This window comes from Rousettus aegyptiacus, unplaced genomic scaffold, assembly GCF_014176215.1.
Source record: "Rousettus aegyptiacus isolate mRouAeg1 unplaced genomic scaffold, mRouAeg1.p scaffold_m13_p_8, whole genome shotgun sequence".
Classification (NCBI taxonomy): Eukaryota; Metazoa; Chordata; class Mammalia; order Chiroptera; family Pteropodidae; genus Rousettus; species Rousettus aegyptiacus.
This window is the reverse complement of record NW_023416311.1, coordinates 108,181,107-108,197,852: the sequence shown is the minus strand read 5'-3', so window position 1 is coordinate 108,197,852 and position 16,746 is coordinate 108,181,107. Positions and strand designations below refer to the sequence as shown.

Below are 16,746 nucleotides of genomic sequence, written 5' to 3'. Positions count from 1 at the left end.
TCTCGCGCTTTCTTAGAAGGGACCGTCTCGGAGATATGTATCACTAGCAAAGTCAGCAGCTCTGTGCTAGGTGGGGTTACGCCATGAAGAGACAGACCCTGTGTTAAAAAAAAAAAAAAAAAAGTGTGTTCTCACGGCTGCCTGCAGGTGATAACAGGGCAGTTTCGATCACTGTTAGACTGACAGCCATGCTCCTTATGTGACAGGGAATTATAACCTGACCACAGTCACCAAACTGGGTATCCAGAAGGAAACAGCACACGTGATTTATAAACTCCTTGAGTCTTAAACGACACCCTGGCAAATAAATAAATAACAAATAAATAACCAACCAGCCAACCTTCCTTATCATATTCTCTTCTTTCAAAAATACTTCTCGAAATCTTTCCCCCAAACAAGGGGCTTCCCTTGCAGGTTCCCATGAAAGGACAAAAGGAAGAAAGAGGGTGGAAGTCGTTAGTTCTTCTGGTTCACAAACAGCTGTGTGACGAGAGACGCAATGGGGAGACCTCGAGAGTCTCACACTAAGCGGAAGAAGTCAGACGGACAGGGACAAGAACTGTGCGATTCCACTCAAAAAACAGACAGCAACCAATGACCAAACGAGACAAACTCGTGTTCCGTAGACAACAGTATGGCCGTTGGGGGGGGTCGGGAATGAAGAGGGTGAAGGGGACAAATACCCGGTGACAGAGGAGACTCGACTTCGGGTGTGGCCACACAATGCCATGTTCGGGTGATGCGTTACAGAATCGCACACTTGAAACCTATATAATCTTGTTAACCAATGTCACCCCAATAAATTGAATCTTTGAAAAACCAACGACATAATGAGAAATGACAAGTCGACTGCACTTGTGGACGACACGAGACATCTAAACCGTCTTCGGCATTCCGGCACCCCACGGCGATCACGTGACTCAATAGCGCAGCATTTAGGAAACACGCGGAGCTTATAAAGGAGAAAAACCGTTCGTTCCACAGAAGCACGCACTCCACCTGGGAATCCTGGCCAAACGCTGGAATCACTGTAAAAATGAGCGTCCACAAGAAGCCAGACTCCGTGCTGGGAGACGGGCGAGGAGCCGGAGGGCTTGGCGAGCCGACTCTTCCACATCCTCAGACCGTCAGCATCGGGAACGGGCGGATCCCCGTCATCCTGACCGCGCAGCGCACTGGACACCCCGGAAAGGCAGACCGGCCCGCCGCAAAGGTGAGCGATGCGATTTTCGTGCCTAGAAACACACGTGGGGCCGGACAAGTCGGAGAGCACGTCGCGCAGAGGTCCCGGCTTCCAGCTCCCTGATGGGGGAGGGCTCTGAGCCACCCCACGGGCAGACGAGGGACTGCAGACCTCTCCAAGACCCTGAAAAGAGCCTCGAACAGTTCTCTTTTCCTTCGTAATCTTGAAGCCATTTCCGGTTCTCAGGCCCCACCTGCTTGTGGACAACCACCTGCGAAGACTCCACATCCTGGCTATGCCCGGCGTCGCTGTGCCTGGTGAGCGGAGGGTCCCCAGAGCCCTGGGCCGTGCCAGTGGGGCACGAACCTTCCAGGCAGGCGAGGCAGCTCTGCCAGGGCCTGGAAACTCCAGAACACTCCAGTTTCTCCCATACTCACTCTTCCTCCCACCCGCTGCCATGGCATCCCGCCTCCACGTTCCCAGGAACCCTCGGTGTTTGGCTGCACCCAACGCATCGGTTCAGATGGGAGGAACGCTAGAGAAACGCTGGAGAAAAAATGGCTTCCACGTAGGACACGGGACGCCCGGCTGGGCAACAGGCAGCAAGAGAGTGGAAGCCATTTCTCTCCTCCACACACCGTATTCCCGGTGCAGGGCCTGGGGTCTGGCAGGGGAACCTTCTGGTAAAGACGTCTTGGTTGGCTGAATGCTACTCTCCACCCCAGGGCTCCCCTGGACCTGGACTATGGCAAAAACAAATGGCCCTCATCATAAGGGAGCCCCCACGTGAGGTCGGCATCTCTCCGTGAGGGTCTAGAAAAGGCTTTGCCTGGAGACAACGCATTGCTCAGCCTCAGCATCCTCCAAAGTCTGGACTTCTGGGGAATGACTATGTCAGTTAGAAGGCGGTCGGCGTACAGCCAATAAGACATTAACTCACCCACGTGCGCCCCCCTTCCTTCGAATCATTTCCCGTCATCTGCCAGGTCCATCGAATTAAGGCAGGAGACAGGATTCGTCGGGATGAAGCTATTAAAAATGAGCCCGTCCTCTTGTAAACTACGGATTCCTTCACGAGCAAACGAAGAACCTCGGGGGAAACCGGCGATCGATGAGCCCCGGGAAGGACGGGCGCATGCCGTGCACGTACTTAAAAACGAGGTGCCTCTCGAGACATGGGGCGGTGTAAGTGCAGTGCTTTCGAAGCGAGTTGGCCATTTGTCTCTGGGGTGACGAGGGACAGGTAAGAAGAGGCCTTTCCGGGGCAGTGACTGCGTCTCCCTCCTCCGTGCGTCTCTCCTCGTGAGACACAAGGCTGCCGTGGTGACCAAGCCTTCCCTTTGGCCGCCTTTTCATGGAGACAGAACAGAAGGCGGGAAGAATCTTCGCCTCGCCAAGAGACCGTCACCCTCCAGCTGCCTGGAACAGCCCCCCAATTATTTTCAGCACCCACTTCATCAAGCACCTAATTCCGCAGCTTCTGACCTCTTTATTCACGACGAGAGCTTATCTTTCTGTTTTCTCCAAAGAATGATGGATCGTTTGGCCAAAGCCATTAATCCTGGTGGTAGATTTAGGGTGACAATTCAAAGATGTCGAGCCTGCCGATTATCTGGGCCCTGACAGTGAGCTTGCTGTCCAAGATCCCAGGACTAATTTTGGATCACTGGAAGTCGGCCACCACGGGATACATTTGAACGCGTTAAAAATAGCCCAGCGACCCCTCCGAACATTTCGGCTTAGTGTGGCAGCGACAGAAACGGGCTTCTGGTTGCAAAACCAGCTTGCTCCGACGGAATGCAATAAGGGAAGAGAATTTCACGACCTGAGATTTTTGAGATTGTCCCTAAGGTTTTTTTAAAAAATAGACTTTTCACTTTAGAACTAACAGTAAATAATTTTTCAAAAGGATGCTAATTTAGAATCGAATGTCTTTTCTCTAAGTATAAACAAGTCACGTGGTGTATTGCAGATCAATACAAAACAATTAATATTATTGCAGGAGACTGCCTGGGTCTCCACTCCGCTTAAATGCAAAGTGTTTAATTAAATTAATCCAATTAATTATCCGGAAGCTAATATGGGAAAACAGCTGACAACCCCAATTGCTCAGAAAAGCCGAGCAAACAAACATTCCCGACCTGTATATTTTACGAGTTTCACACGTACCTCCAATTATGTCTTCATCTTAATTCCTTTAGCTTTCTACCAATTCTTAGAAGTGTCATGCGAAACTCTCCTAGAGACACACATCTACAAAATCTTTTTCTTCCCACAGATAGGAAAGAAGCCGAGATGGACCTGGCCGGCATTGACGACGCCCGTCGCAGGGCCTTTTAAATATCTGGCATAAACCGCGACACGTCTGGGTCACACTGCCGTTATCAGGCAAAATGGCGAACTGGCAGAACTTACCCCGACAGCCAGGTTTAAAACACGTGGGAGCCTTTTCCTGGAGAGGAACAATGACCGACACGAGCGACCCCATATATTTTCAAGCGAGCGGCCTTCTCCAACGTGCGTTTGATTTATTTTCATGAGGTTACCCCTGCAGGCTTCAGTAAGCCTGGCTGCCAGCCCTGGGCTCACTCAAGAGTGCGATTAAAGACGAACCCACACAAGCTCGTGTCAGTCCCCAGCCTGAGCCATTCGCTCGCTAATTGTGCCCTTGATCCCGGCCTCGAAGGGTGATTTTGCCAAGCTTCTGATCACAACCCTTATTCTCCCGTCTCAGCGCCGTCTCCAACAAACTCAAGGCGAGAAATCTGGGCCCCACGGCCAGTTCTCCGGGGAACGTAACTTTTAATTTAAAAACGAAACATTAGAAGCCCGTCTAAGGGCACCGAGTGGCAAATCTAAACCTGCGTTAAAGGTCACGCGCCGCCACCACGAATGACAGAGGCCCTCGATGGCGGGTCGTCGGGGGGCGAACTCGTAGCTGCATACGACAGGCCGTAGTGGCGTCCACTCCGCGGGGCAGGGCGGCCGGGGCGCCAGTCCACCAGGGCGGTGTCCTCACGCCGAAGTGTGTCATGGTGCTTCGCGATGACGATCCTCTGCAGGTCACGAGCTCTCTCGTGGGAAGCGTCAGAACTGCGACTGCTTTTGCAAATAATGAATGCCGTCTCAGACGCCGGAGGAGGACAGAAAGCCCGGAGAGGACCTCGTCACAGGGGGAATGAAGGCTCAACGGAACCAGCATTCTTGGGGGCTCGGCGGGGTCCCCACTGTTCAGGGGGATCCTTTCCTTTCTGCACCCCCCTCCTTCACGTTGACTCCAAAGCGACCCACCAATAAGGCTGGGAGCTCTGGATGAGCAAAAGGACCTGGGTGGCATGTGGGTGACCCTCTGGGGGATCAGGAAACAAGAGCCGCACCTGCAGAGTCCCTCCCGCCACCTGTTCTCACGGGCTGACAGGTCGCGACGACTCTTCTTCCGCCCTGAGAGAAAAGGACAAGGCAATCGTGCCCACTGGAAGAAACACTGAGCTACTCTGAAAGATTGTGAAGGAATTCGAGGCCACGAAGATCGAATGCCGACTGTGGATCAGAATTCGCAACTCACTCCAGAACCCGTCCAACTCCCCTCCGCCAACCAAAACGAAGAAATCACGCTCACTTCTAAATCGTGGATGTTATAATCCGCGTTACGTGAGAAAAAGAGCCCCTTCTGAGTCCCGCGTACACACGGGAGGCGCCCTTCTTCCAGCCCAAAACGCCGCGGGCGCCTGCCCTCCGTGCTCTCCTCCCCACGCCGGCCCGGCCGTCTCCCCTGCAGCCGCAGCCGTGGTCCAGCTCCGAAGCGTCGCTCTCCATGAGCCTGCGTCGGTAAACGCTTAGTTCATCGACAGACGCCTTGTTCACATGCCTTCTAAGCATTGTAGTTGCAGGTGCCTGACCGCTGTGGAGCCTGACTGTCCCCACCGCCGCCCTGACTGCAGTGTCAACCTTATGACACGGACTCTTGGGTCAGGGATGAGTGAGGCGCGGGACGCCGAGACGGCCCTTCTGGTATTGTCTGTGGGGCATGTCCCCTAAGATCCCCACGGGGAGCCTGGAAGGGCTTTCCTCTGCACCAAGACAAGGCTCCATGCACTGGGCACCCAGCGGCGGGGCCTGGAGGACATGCTCAGAGGGAACCGATATTTGCAGGCGTGAGCTTTTAAGTGAATGGCTCTTCGCGACTCTGGCTTGCCAGCTTGCCGTTTCCCCAATGACTCTTTTCTCCACGAGCTGGTGATGGAACCAAGGAATTCCATCACTGCTGGCGCAGAGTCAATTTGGCCCCAGACGTGATTTTGGAGTCTGCTTGGAGAGCCGTGATCCGTGGACGTGCAGTACCGCACCCCAGCCTTCGCCCCCGACCGCCGCACAAGAACAGCAACAACAGGCGTGGATAACAGAATGGGAAACACTTCCAACACGGGCACCTGGCTCAGGTGTCCCACCCGCCCAGCACCACCTTTGTGGGTCCCCAGGGTCCAAGGAAGTGAGAGCAAGTCACAGGTGGTGAGGTAGAGAGGACAGAGAGCCCCGGCGGGCACAGCCCCAAGGCTTGAGATCTTTCCCATCACGAGGCAAGACGGAAATAAAGGGGGCAGAAACGTACTGCCTCAGGTGGCCCTCTGCTCACGGCCACTTGGGAAGTGGATGCGAGCTCCTCCCCGAGCACCGTCACAGCGAGTGCTGGGACCTAACTAAACAGCCGTCACGTCCCCGTCACACTCATAACTGACCTGGACGAGGTCTGGTCCACAGGAGTCAACACGGAGCAGCTCAGGACCGAGGCTCTGGGCTGAAGGCCGTGTCTATGGGCCCTGAAGCCGCACAGCACTGAGCCAGGGACTGGAGACGCCAGACGGTGTCGGACACAGATGCAAAGCCCCCCTGACCTGGGGAGGTCACTGAAACAGAGAGGGGGAGGCACAGGAAAAGGGACCGAGCCAGGTCTTACTAGAAACAAAGGGTCGATTAGAGGACGTTTTGACCTCTGCTTAACTCAAAACTTCCTGGCGACAGAGGCACATAATAATTAAAAGAGAGCTGGATGAGCAGAGAAATTGACCAGAAAAGGATAATGATAAGGAGGGAGAAATAGGATATTTGAGGAGCAGCCTTATTAGAAAGGACAGGAAATCACAACCCAGGAAATCTTTCCACATTGGACATCTGGTCCCCTTTCCCTGGGCAAAGGCTCAACATCTGGGCGCTGGACCTCCGCTTTCTACAGCACGAGCGTTCTGCTATATTTACAGTCCAGAAATATTAAACTTCAATGAATAAAAGGCCCACCTTTAACTCCTAGCTCAAACTTTAAAGGAGTTTGCTTTCGCTGACACGTAGCCAAAGAGCCTCCGATTTTTAATTTCGGAGCACTGAGAAGAGGTAAGGGGGTGCCAGCAGATAAGAAGGGGCTGCATGTCACGCCCCCTGCCATCCCCCACCCCGCGGGCTGCGAAGTCAACATCCCGGGCTCTCCCCGGTGTTCCAGAAGGAAGTTAGGATCCTATATACTTTAAAGTGTCCAAAATCAGAATTGGATGTTAATGTTTGGATGCTTTCCAGAAAAGGAAATTCTTTTTTAAAAGTAAAAATCATCATAAGTTATGGTCTAATACATCTTCCCAACCTAGGACGGTGTCTTCAATAATTCTGTATACTGTACGTGTTACTTTAATTATGATCAACTCCCACTATCGGATGCACTGCAAACCAAAAATTATTCTGAAGGACGTCTTAAAACGAGAGAAAATTGCATCATTTTCTTATTCCTTGTGTTTCGAAACTAAAAATATGTTCTGGCAACAGAGAAATTCCTCTAATCATGTAACCTGTCAATCTGTTTAATAGAATGCCTAATAGTTCTCCCTGAAATCTGGAAAAAATTAACTCATTGAAAATGAAAAGCAAAACAAAATGAAACTACACATACATGGAAAATATACCAACCTAAACAGTATTTACTGACCAATTAAAACCATCAAAAGTGACATCAAAAATAAAAATGTCACCCGCTCTTTGCCCATCTAATGACACAGAAGGACATAGTAATGCAATCGCACAAATATCTCCTGACCGCTCGCCAAGGGCGAGTCATAATTCTGGACTGGCAAGAGAAAAACGTGGCCATTTTTGTACATTTCACTCTGAGTCTGTGCCTATGTCAGACCGAAAGTTCGAGAAGAGGCAAATTCAGAACAAGCGCGTCTGAAATTACGCCGCTAAGAGGTTGATAAAACCGTCGCACTAGAATTTAAAGCTCTGTCAGTCTCAATCGTTTGGCACGCAGAACTACAGGGGCCGAAGAAATTGGTCATCGACAGTGCTTCCTGCCACATCCCAGGGAGGGGTCAGACGCCTCACGGCGAACGGAGAGACACAGCGGAGCTGCGAGGGGCGCGGGGTCCCGACCTGCGCCAGGGTCTCTGCGGCTCACGCTGCCCACACTACACACAACACTCCCGGGCAGAGTCACCATGTGGAAACCAACTGGTGTGGGGACAGCTCGGTGCCCGAGACGGAGAGCCGAGGGAGGCGGGAGGCAGAGGAGAGCCTGCCACACTGAACAGATGGACGTCCCAATCAGCGCCAGGGGAGGACCAACGGCACTCGCCCCCGCCCCAGCAAGGCGGTTAGTTACAAGCGGTTGGTGTGTTTCTCTACCCACCACCCAGTTTCAGCTGGTGCTTTAACTGCGAAACATGCCGGCGCAGAGCAGACAGAGCGAGAAGCGAGTCTAGGGCAGAGAAGAGAGCACGCGCGCCCGTAAGTGCTCGGGCTCCGGCCTCTGGACCTTTGCACTGTGCCACTGGGTCTGCCTGTGAGAAGCCACCCGCCTCGCCTGCCGAGGCCAACGAGTGCCCTGCTGAGACAGTGGACGGGGACCCAGGCACGGGCGTCGTGAAATCCCCGTCATGGGACAGTGGCATCGCCTGTCAGCACAGAGGGACCCTGGGGCTTCCAGACCCTGCAGAGCTACGAGACCCAGAGATGCAGCGTTTTCGAAGAGCTCCGCCTCTGGACAGTGACAGTGGCGGAAGGGAAGTACGCTGGAAGAAATGACCGGGAATCGGGCCGGACCCGATTCTGAGCGGCTGGGCTGGGGACGGGTTTAAAGGGTTGGTTAAACGCGGCCGCGTGGGCTCGTCTGCAAGCGACCCGGGTTCGCTCGGTCGCCGTCCGGCGGCGACCCAGCCCTGCCGCACCTCGCAGGAAACGCCTCAGCGTCAGGGAAACGCTGCCCGTCCCAGCATTCGGTGGCCTAAGCGCCGGCCTTTGTCACTGAGGTCATGGGAACGCAGACCACGGTGCCCCGTAAGGGTGACAGGCTTTGTTTAGGACGTTGGCGATTTAACGTGCTCTCGCTTGAGAGCTTATGGCCCGGATCAATTTTTTTTTTTTAATGGCTTATTGAGGAATAAGTTACAGCCCATAAAATGTACTAAGTGTAAGGGCCCAATTCCACGGCTTTTTGGAAAGGCAGAGTCGGGCGAGCGCCTCCACACTCCGGTGTTGGCAGGCTCCCCCACCCCAGCCGCCTGCCCATCCGCACCCCCCAGCCCCAGCCCAGCTCAGTCAGGCGAGCACACTCTGCTTTTTGTCTCTACGGGTTTACTTTTCCTAGACGGTTCACATAAATGGAGTCTCAGGATACGTGGCCTCCCGTGACTGGCTTCTTTCACGAAGCATGATGTTCTGAAGCTCAGACGTACTGCAGCGTACATCGAGGCTCATTTTATTGCTGGATAGTAGTCCACTGTATGGCTAGACCACATTTTGTTTATCCACTCATCTGTTTCAGCTTATTAAATCTATAAATCCAGCTAAGTGACAGACTTATTGGCCTAATCCGAGAAATAAAATAAGAAAGCCTGCCATATTTCCTCTAGAATTTTTTAAATCTCTGTACTGTAAAAACAAGAATATAATTTGGGGGGGGGGGAGAAGGTGCAGGGGAGCAGAGGAGTGCTATGTTAAAGAAGTAAACAATACGCCTGAGTTTCAATTCTTTTATGTTTTTATATGGATAAAATGTTGTAATATACATTAAGTGTTTTAAGCTACTATATAAGTCAAGTGAGGTCATCAATTCACTCAACAAGCATTTACTTACTGTGCAAAGAGGCCGGGGTTGGGGCAGGGGGAGCACCCAGTCCTCGGCTTACAAAAGACATTTGTATTTCGAGACCGGTTTGGGGCGTCTGAAATATTTTTCTTCAGAGTGTTTAGCTTCCACGTTAGCCGCCAAATGTCTCGTTAAGCCACAGTCCTTCGCCTAGGACGCTGGACCGCAGGCTGTCCGATTAGCGTGCCATACAAAGGCACTTGCTGCCCGCTCGGCCGTCACTCGTCACGTGTGGCCCAGGGCGGCATGTGTGCCAGGCACCACGAGGCGCGAGGGACACAGAGACAGTGTTGTTTGTCTCTACTGGAGAAAGACGTTAAGAAACAAGCAGCGTATAAAATGCTACGAAGAGACAAAGAGGCGGCTGAAGGAAGAGAGGAAAAGGGGAGGGAGAGCTGTGTCCCCCAGCGCGGTTTGTCCCCGCCGAAAGGGGGACGCTTGAGCTGAAGCCCTCGGGGCAGCGAGACCTGGAAGCGGTGAGTGGCAAGAGGAGCGGGAGGAGAAGATTCCAGGAGGAGGCCAGGGAGGAGGCCGGGAAGGAGGCCGGGAGAGCCCGAGTCAGGAGAGAGGGCAGCAGAGCCAGGCCAGGCCAGGGAGCCGCCAGTCCACGCGACGGTCTCCCGCCCCGGCCTCGGGAGCGCAGTCCCCGGGGCTGAGCCGAGTCAGTCGGCACGGCAGGTCCCGGGCTCAAGGACCGGCCTCCGCGTCCGCTTCGCTCCTGCGCTCACGGCAGCTGGTCCGGCTCTCTCGGCTCTATCGCTGCGTCCAAATTCAGGGACCGCCGTCCTTGTCCCTCAGCCTGTTCGCCACATCGCAACTTAGTCCTCCTAATGTGTTCTGTGTCATCGTTCCCAAGGCCCTACCTCGGTCACCAGACGTCCCGACCGCTCCTGCAGAGAAGTCCTGCCACGCCCCCTGTCTGTCCCCACCAGCCCGCGTCGTCTTCCCCAGGACCCGCGTCCGCGAGGACCCGCGGGCCCCGTGCGGATGTGGACTCTGACTCTCCACTGACGCGTGGCCATCTCCGAGTCCACCCACGGACTCTACCCACACACTCTGGGAAGGGCCCTCACAGGACCTCTGTCTGACACCCATGAGTCACACCGGGACGGATACGCCTCGGTCAACTGCCGCTGCCCATACCACCCCGCTCCAGCTGCCCGGCTGCGGCCGGGAATCCGGCGGCCGCTGCTGACATCCTTCCAGCACCGGGGGCGGGCCGGTCCCCTGGGGACCGCTCTGTGGCCGGCAAGTGCTTCATTCAAGGTGGAGGCCTCTCCAGACTCCCTGCCCAACGAGGCAAGCGGCTCAGCTAAACCGTGGGCTTCGGGCATTTATCATGCATGCTCGGCTTGCTAGAACTCGCTTAAAGTCAGGTCGACAGCGAGAATACACGGAAATTTACATGACAGATGTCTTAGAAGAAACCCTACGTGTCACTCTCGTATGTCGACCGACATGAACAACGGCTTAATCCCAATGTCTGCTGGACAAAGGAGTCAACACCCAGGGCAACGCTTTTCGCTTCATGTCACCAGCCACCAGCGATGTCTCCAAGCGGTACAATCGGGAAAGCCCTACGGCAGATCTAAATCTCGGTCCTGTAAAAGTAACCACAGAACCCAGGTGTGACTCTCCGTTTGGCCGCAGGGTGTCCAGCCACACAAAAGTCGCTGGCCTGCAATGCGTTCTCTCTCCACGGCGTGGCTCGGCAGCGGGCACTCTCCACGCTTGGTGGCTGGCGGAGAACAGCTGGAGAGGCCCCCCCGACCCCCCGCCCCCCCGAGGTGCGTCGCACCTCCAGCTTTCTTCCAGAAAGGGCAGTTCTTCCGTGTGGAAATGTACCTGGCAGTGAGGAACGTATCTCTTCTGGGAAGTTTTAGCCAAGCACTAGCCCTTTTATGATTTTAGAGAAAACTCGCAGGAAACAGGTCAGCAGAATTTTTCTGATGACCTTTTTTTGGCTCTGCTTCTCTTGCATAGGCATGTCATGTAGTATATCATAGCCAAATGTCGGGTGCATTTGAACTGATTGAAAAGAGGGTCTATTTCCTGTGAACAACTTGTCCTTGCTCAGTCCCGATTGTCACTTGCCTAGAACTTATTTAATTTCACATCTCAGCAAATACAGTATTATTTCTCCAGCAGAGTTGGTTTCTGATAGCATCGCTCTCCTGGTCACTTATCATACATACCTGTAATTGAATTACCTATTGCGGTAATGTGATTTACTCTCAAATGTACACAAAGATGCAGCCTAAAATAAAATTGTTCCAGCGTACACGCCCTCGTCATTCTACATGAACTCTAGTTAGCCAATTCCACAGAGACACGGTGACAATGAATGAAAGATGGGGAGATAAAAGATGAGTGTGCTCGTGGCCTTCTGGTCATAAAAGGAATTCGCCCCCTATAAATTTATTCTCTTTTAAAATTTAACGTTTTTCAGTGTTAATCCAGAAGCCCATTCTAGTATGCATGGGAAAAGAGAATAAAGAATAGAATGATTTTATTATTTTTTTTCAAATGCGACAGGACCATGCCAATATATTTTAAAACTTAGTAAAGGAAAATAAATGTGTTCGCCTTTCCTCTTGTTAAACCACCATCAATCTTCAACCAAAAAAAAAAAAAAAAATAGAAAGAATTTATTTAAAAGACAACAGCAATTCTTTGGAGACAATGTCCTGTTTTCTTAAACCCACTGTTGGGTTAATCCTATTTTAAATGTCATGCCCTGGGAGAACTATAACTTGTCTTCGAAGTTGCCTATCTTCAAAACACTCAGTGAAATTCAGAGCCAGGTTTCCTTAGCTCTCAAACCTTTATATGGTGAAGAGTACTATGTCAACACCAGGACATTATAGTAAATCACTTTTTATACACTATCTTCTCTGGGATCAAGTTTTCATTTGCTTTGTTCTGTTTGGCTTAAATGCTGAATCAAAACAAGTTTTGGGTGGGTATGTTAAAAGTGAAATGTTTATCTATGTATATTATAGCTTCTTTAATTTTTTTTCTACCTCTCTTGCTGTTAGAAATTGTTTTTTATATTTCAGACAACCAGGACCTAACAAATACACCAGAGAAATAAGTGATATATTTATCAAGCATATCGAAAGCTGCTTCTTCAAACTGCTTCCCAGAGAGCTGCTCCTCACCTGCCAAATTTATCTTTATAATGCTACCAGTTTGTGCAGGAATTAGAGACAGCAGATTGCCCCCTATCTATGGCAGACCGTTTCCACAAGGCAGCAGGCAGAGTGATAAAAACCAGTAATTTTCAACAAAACTTCTGCATCTCAGTTTTGAAAGTTTGCTGGGAACAGACATGAACATGTGTTGTCAACAACAGAACATAGAAATAGTCTGAATACCCTAAAGCACTTATGTATCCTCGTCTTAGGACTCAAGAAAATGGTTCACTTTCTCTGTCCGAATTTGCAAATACATCGGGCAGAAATGGCCAAGGTCTCACATCACAGACTCCGCACTCCGGTGCAGCTCCACTTGTTAGACACCATACTTACATTTAAAAGTTATTTAACACTAAAAATTTGTCACCTCAGTGTTATAATTATACCCTAAGCACTTTAAGTAACTATAGCAACAATCTCAGAAGGGTGTTTAAATACAAATTTGGTATAATTTTAGAATTAAGAATTATGAAGGAGTTACTACAGAATGTGGGACAACTTTTCTCAAACTCTGTATACAAACTATGACAAAAATGAATTCCTTGACTGGGACACATTACTAACGAATTGATTCGTTCTATCCTGCAAACTGTATGATCTGTAACCTCAGCCTCTCCTTAGGAAGTGGTTTCTAATCTTAGTTAAGTCTAGAGTTCATGTTTACCTGTTCATGTGACAGAATGCCTATACACCTTTGGCTGGACATTTATGTAATAAGAATCAAATCTTCAATTTCAATGACTTTATAACCAAAAAAAAAAAAAAAAGATATTTGGATCATTAAAAATAATCACCAAGTTAATAAAAACCATGAGTGTTCAGTTAAGCAGCTGTTTCTAACATCGGAAGCATCTGAAATAGTCTCAAGTTGCGGACATGCAGCGCAGAGAAAAGTTGGTTGGTTTGAACATTTGTCCCTCATCAAGAGTCTAAAGTGACTCTGAAGATTTCTCACTGTAAAGCCATGGGTGGGCTTCAGAAGGCATGGACCCTCTACGACTTAAGCTAAAAGTTTACATAAATGTGCATATATTCATTAGGGTCCCAGAGCCATGGCACTGTCGGTCTCTATGTGCCATTTATCCAGACATGGTGAAGAAAAAAAACTTAAAAGGAAACGGCAGTGAAGCATACAGGCTTATTAGTACCAAATTCTGAACATCTCAAAAACTTCTTTTGTAAAGAGACAAGGTTTACCACCCAGGAGACCAAAGTCTTTGCTCTCGGCAGGATCTCGCAGCTGTTTGCCATTAAAACCATCAAATAAGTTAGTGCAATTCGTAAAAGGCATAAAATGATTAGTGTCATTCATCTTCTCCCTGTTAAGAAAAGTGTGTACAGGCTAACAGCGTGTGAGAGCGGGTACGATCCACGGATCTGTCACATCGGTGTGACCCGAGCAAAGCCCAGGAGGAGCTGCCATTTCCTGGTAAAGTTTTTGCAAGAAAGGAACTCAAGGAAAAAGAAATCTGCATTTCCAGTGGCCCCAGTTACATTTTGGAATTTTTTTCATTTGAAACAAACATGGATAAAAATCTTTGGGGGTAAGAAAAAAAAAATCCATGTTTCCTTTGGGCTAAACAGGAATAAACAAGAAAAGTTATATAAGTGAGACCCGATTTAAGGTATTAGCTGCTTGAACTGCCTGAATTGTGAAGTGGTCGCTCAAAATGGTGAATGATAAACTTCACTCTATCTTCAGTAATGATACCGGCGTTAATTAGTAATTAATTTCGCACTCCCAATTAGGTGTTAAAAATCTTCTGTGGTAAAGTCTGGTTTTGTCTTGCTGTGTCTCCTTAGGAAAGTCTAACTATCATTAATAACATATCTGCTGTTCCCAAACTTGGTCATGATGATGGAGCTGTTCTGCAGAAGCTAACGGTGACATGTGATTGTTTTTCTTAAAAACAAGCTGCAACGATCATTTGTGACTCCTGGCGTTTTTAACTGACGTGCTCCTGAGAAGCGGGACTATAATGTCACTATTAAACATAATTCGCACGACCGTCGCTCAATTTCTAGTTCTTTCTGAACAGAGGCGATCGTCACAGGGAGGAAGACAGACGCAGACAGGAAGGGTTTTTGCAGGGATATGTCTGTCTCTGCAAAGGAACCTTTCTATTTCGAGAACTTGTGTTTGGCAACCACCTTTCCTGTCCCTCCTTCTAGCGATGCTGCCAGCTCCCTCTGGCCAACAGATCGGCTGCCCCCATCCCCCACGCCTATGAAACTGTTGCAAGCTCTGTCTGGTCCTGCCGCGTGCGGACGGGGACCATCACCCACTCACCCGGGACAGTCGCAGCCCTTAGCATCCTCTCTTCCTCGTCCAGCGCTCGCTCGCAGCGCCCCCTGCCGGGCATCCCTGGGACGCCGCAGGCGCAGGAAAGTTAAATCCCAACTCTGAGCAGCCGCATCCAGGTACCCAGCGAGCAGAGGGCGAGGAGGTGAATGCGCTTCCCGCCAAAGCCGCGGGAACCCGCCTCTCACTGCGCTAGGCCCCGCGCCACGCGTCGCTCCCCCGCGCCGGTTCGCCCGCACATCCTCGGTGCACAGTTCCCTCCGGGGCCCAGATCTGCCTCCGGCCCCGAAGCCCTGAGCCAGGCGATGCGAAATCCGTGGAGCGATGGAGAGATGCCCGCGGAAAGGGACGAGCCAGCCTGCAGCTCGCCGGGCAGGCGGGTCCCCGGGCCTCTGCATCCCCCGCAGCGGCGTTCGGGGCGGCCCTCAGCCTCAGTCTCCCTCATTAACCGAAGCGCTTGGCGGAGTTGAGCCCAAGTCCCACCACCTCCCGGTTTCTCGCGCGCGCCACAAAAGCCTTGTAACTCGAACAGGAAACCCGCCCCGGCCGAGGGGCTGCGAGGCGGCGGCCATGGGCCCGCGGAGCTGCGGCCACCCGGACCCCTGCCCTTCGCTGCGACCGCGCGAGCCTGCACGCTCGCCCCGAGCAGGCACCGACCTCCACTGCGCACCTTCCCGCCGTGTCGGGCAGGGGTCCCGTCCCGCCCGCCCCCGGTTGCTCCTCGGGTCGCTTCCGCTCCTTACCTCTGCACGCCAAGACCTCGGCAAAGGCAGCGACACAAACTTCCAGCCCGTACCCTAGCTCGACTGTGGGAGCCCCCGCACCTGGTACACGCCACCACCCGCTGTCCCCCGCCCGGGCCTGCAAATCGACCCTGCCCGACATCGACAGGACCACCAGCCGACCACTGCCGCCCCCGCTCCCCCCCCCCACACACACACCCCAGTCCCCGCCAGCAGCGCGGCCCCGTGCGGGCTGCGGCCCCGGCCACGCAGGGACGGGGCGCTGGGGTCGCTCACCAGGTGCGATGCGCTCTCCTCGCGCCAGTCATCCAGCGCCTGCGGCCCGGGAGCGGTCTGAGGGTTCCCTTCAGCGCCCGCGAGGGAAGTCGAGGCAGCAGCCGCCACAGACCCCTGCCGCTCAGCCGCCCCCCACTTGCTGCGCTCCGGCTTGGGGGCGCGGGCTTGCGCGCCAGGCGCACCGTCCCCGCGCGCGCGCGGCCGGGCTGGGCCGGGGATGAAGAGGTTCGCTCCCAGCTGGGGCGACTGGCGCGGAGGCAAAGTTGGGTGCCGGAGCCAGCTCTGCAGGGGAGCCCCCGGATGGGCCGCGCAAACCGGGATGCCCCCGCGGAGGGAAGGTCGAAGCTGGGGGCCGTCGCCGGGCAGGGGCCGCGGCCGGCCGGGGGCTGGGAGCCCGCCCGCGGCGGAAGGGCAGCGCGCGGGAGCGGGTGCAGCGAGAGCAGCCGCCGCCGGCGCCTCCTTCCCCGCGAGTAGAGCCGCGCCGGGCGAGCGAGCGGGGAGCGCGGGCCGCCTCGCCCCGCCCCGGCCCCGCCCCGCCGCGCCCGCCCCGCCCTCGCCCCGCCCCCTCCCCGCCCCCGCCGCGCCTCCTCCTGCCCCCCCTAGTCCGGGTGAAACCCGAGCGCGCCACCCAGCGCTGACCTCCCGGAGCCCCTCCCCCGACACCGCCCCCTCTGCGCCCCGGGCACCCCCTGCACCCTGCGAGCCCCACACTGGCCTCCCTGGTGCGAGCGCACCCAGCCCTGGACTTTCGGAGGCTCCCTTCCCCGCCACCACCCCTCTGACAGACCTTCGGCGGCTCCCCGCCCCTGTCCCGCCGCTCAGACGTGGCTACTTTGGGAGGGCTGGGGGGGGGGGGTGGCGGCAGGGGACGCGGTATAAAGAGCCGGAGGCGGCGCGGCCCGGGACCTAGACGTGGCATG

The 16,746-nt window shown here is 53.3% G+C and overlaps 1 protein-coding gene across 1 annotated transcript in view; it reads right to left on the bottom strand.

The window, feature by feature from the left end:
• Window positions 1-16,221, bottom strand: part of SEMA5A (semaphorin 5A) — a 384,915-nt gene extending 368,694 nt beyond the window's left edge. Inside the window, exon 1 of the mRNA XM_016164969.2 lies at window positions 15,827-16,221. The gene's annotated coding sequence lies outside the window, so the exon portion shown is untranslated. The remainder of the gene's footprint in view (window positions 1-15,826) is intronic.
• Between the last annotated feature and the right edge of the window lie 525 nt (window positions 16,222-16,746).